Source organism: Bos indicus x Bos taurus, chromosome X (genome assembly GCF_003369695.1).
Source record: "Bos indicus x Bos taurus breed Angus x Brahman F1 hybrid chromosome X, Bos_hybrid_MaternalHap_v2.0, whole genome shotgun sequence".
Classification (NCBI taxonomy): domain Eukaryota; kingdom Metazoa; phylum Chordata; class Mammalia; order Artiodactyla; family Bovidae; genus Bos; species Bos indicus x Bos taurus.
Window position 1 is genome coordinate 134,739,583 of NC_040105.1, and position 3,361 is coordinate 134,742,943.

The 3,361-nt window shown below is 43.6% G+C and overlaps 1 pseudogene; it reads left to right on the top strand.

Moving 5' to 3' along the window:
* Positions 1-753: 753 nt before the first annotated feature.
* On the top strand, positions 754-1,194 carry LOC113888195 (annotated as a pseudogene).
* The last annotated feature ends 2,167 nt before the right edge of the window (positions 1,195-3,361 follow it).

Below are 3,361 nucleotides of genomic sequence, written 5' to 3' on the forward strand. Positions count from 1 at the left end.
CTAGATCCTTTAAGTGACTAATAAGTGACTTTACACAAGAGTTCTAATAACTGAGATGAGCAACATGTTACCTCTCAGAAAGGCATTTGCCCTAGTCTTCATAGGTCATTAATTCAAAGGAGTAAATTTCTAATGAATCTCTCTACCAGTATTGGAGGAGAACAGGTGTTGCCCCTTATAACAGTGTCACTGATGTCCACCAAGAAGCTAAACCTTTACTTGACCTGTATGGAAGATTTCCTCTTGTTTACTTGCACTTTTCTCTCTCCATCCTTTACTTCCTTCCCTCTTCTCTCTCTCTCTCCATTTTGTCTCATTCTCTCTTGATTTACCTTTTTTTCTACTATCCTTTTACCCAAAAGATTTTCCTCCCTTCCTTCCTTTCCCTCTTTCACCAGAGTAACCCTTTCTTATTTCAGGCCTTCTTTCTCATTACCGGTAAAATAATTTCACCTGTCAATATCCGTAGGACAATACTTAGCAATTATAATTTTCATCTGTTCACAAGTAGTGACTATCTTCCAATTTAAAACTATTCATAGCACACCCAGTGGTCCATGGATCTATCTCTTGGTTCAACATTGTTTGTACCACACTTGTAGACACCCCTTCTTCCAGCCTCGGACCACCCTTCAGCCTCTTTTCCAATCACATCCTCTGAGACTATCTTCTCTGCCCTCCTCAGCCTCCTGGGCCAGCCAATGCCATTTTATTTTTTGTTGTTGTTGCTTAACTGGTTATGGCTGACCCACCATGGGCACCCAGATTCGTCAGAATTATTCCACTTAGACGAAGGCCACCATCAACCATGGGCTCATCTTGAACTTGGATCTAACACTTACCTCTCTCTGGGCTTCTATTTCAATCAAGAGGTTGTGGCTCTGGAGGGGGTGGGTCACTTCTGTGAATTCACGGTGGAGAAGCTTAAGGGCGCTCAGCATCTCTTAAAGATTCAAAACTGTCGCCGTGTCCCTACCCTCTTTCAGGAGTGCAGAAGCTGTCCCAAGATGAATGGGATAAAACTCTAGACAATAAGGAAACTGCCACAGCCCTGGAGAAGAACCTGAGCCAGGCCTTTTTGGACCTGCCTGCCCTGGGTTCTGCTCGCACAGACCTCCATGCCTGTGACTTCCTAGAGAGTGGCTTCCCAGAGGAGCAACTGAAACTCATCAAGTAGATTACAACCACCCATAGCCCATACCCCAACCCCTGCAGACTGAGGGTGGGGTGGAGGGAGAGTTGAGCCAGTAACTCTTCCAAAGGTTCACCCTCAACCAGCCTAGGAGCCCAGAAACCTTAGAAGGGCCCCTCTACATCCCCCTGAAGTCAGGGCTTCTGTCTTAAGCCTCTCCCTGCAGTCACCAGACAGCTTTGTAACTACCTTGGAGCCCTGGCCCAAGCCATGGACCAAAAGGAAAACATCAAGGACAAGGCAAAAATAGCCACAACAAAACAAAACTGTATCAAATCTTTTATTTAGCACTTACTGATTGTCCCTAATTGTACTCATCGTTTTACATGCATTCATGTTTAAATTAACTTTTAAACAATGTATTTATTTTAATTGTAGGATAATTGCAATATTGTGATGGCCTCTGCCATAAGTCAACATGAATCGGTCATAGGCATACACATGTACCCTCTCTCCTGAAGGCTCCTTCCACTTTGCTCCCCACCCCATCCCTCCAGGTTGTCATAGATCATCAGCTTTGGGTTCCCTGCATTATATATTAAACTCCCACTGTCTATCTGTTTTGCATATGGTAATGTACACATTTCAATGCTATTCTCTCAAATCATCCCACCTCTCCTTCTCCCACTTGTCCAAAATTCTGTTCTTTGTGTCTCCTTGGCTGCACTGCACGTAGGATGGTCAGTACCTAGCTTTCTAGATTCCAAATATATGCGTTAATATACAGTATTTGTCTTTCTTTCTGAGGAAACCATAATTGAAAAAGAAAGATATACCCTAATGTTCATTGCAACACCATTTACAATAGGTAGCACATGGAAGCAAACTAGATGTCCATCCACAGATGAATGGATAAGGAAGTTGTGGTACATATACACAATGGAATTACTCAGCTATAAATTAGCTTTTAACTTGAGATGATTATAGAGTCACTTGCAGTTGTAACAAATAGTAAAGAGAGATCCTGCATGTAGCATTTACACATTTCCTCCAATGGTAATATTTGCCGAAAGTAGTACAAAATCACAACCAAGATATAGACATTAGTATAGTCAAGATACAGAAGATTTCCATCACAGGGATCATTCATTTTCCTCTTTTTTTAGTCACACCCACACTCATCCCTACCCTCTGCCCTGTCCCTGACCTAGCGTAATCATTGATCAGTTCACCATGTCTATAATTTTGTCATTTCAAGAATGTTGCATAAATCAAATTGTTTAATAGATAAGGTTTTAGTATCAGCTGTTTTTCACTAAGTATACTTCTCTGGAGATTCATTTACGTTGTTGCTTGTATCAATATTCCATTTGTTTTTATTTCCAAGTAAGTATTCCAAGGTATACCACTGTTTGTTTAACCATTCATCGATTGAAGAACAATTTGGGTTATTTTCAGTTTGGAGTTATCACAAACAAACCTGCTATAAGCATTCATGTACAAGTTTTTGTTTCAACATAAGTTTTCAGAGATAAATGTCTAGGAGTACAATTGCTAGGCCAGGGGCAGTGGTTGGCAGGACCAACCTCATGTCCAAGGAGCCATGGCTGCATGGGCGCAGGAGGGCCTAGAGGAGCTATCCCACGTTGAAGGTCAGGAAGGGTGGCGGTGAGGAGATACCCCTCATCCAAGGTAAGGAGCAATGGCTGTGCTTTGCTGGAGCAGCCGTGAAGAGATACCCCACGCCCAAGGTAACAGAAACCCAAGTAAGATGGTAGGTGTTGCAAGAGGGCATCAGAGGGCAGACACACTGAAACCATACTCACAGAAAACTAGTCAATCTAATCACACTAGGACCATGCTGCTGCTATGTCGCTTCAGTTGTGACTCTGTGTGACCCCATAGACGGCAGCCCACCAGGCTCCCCCATCCCTGGGATTCTCCAGGCAAGAACACTGGAGTGGGTTGCCATTTAGTTCTCCAATGCATGAAAGTGAAAAGTGAAAATAAAGTCGCTCAGTTGTGTCTGACTCTTTGTGACCCCATGGACTGCAGCCGACCAGGCTCCTCCATCCATGGGATTTTCCAGGCAAGAGTAATGGAGTGGGGTGCCATTGCCTTCTCCGACACTAGGACCATAGCCTTGTCTAACTCAATGAAACTAAGCCATGCCCGTGGGGCAACCCAAGATGGGCAGGTCATGGTGGAGAGATCTGACAGAATGTGGTC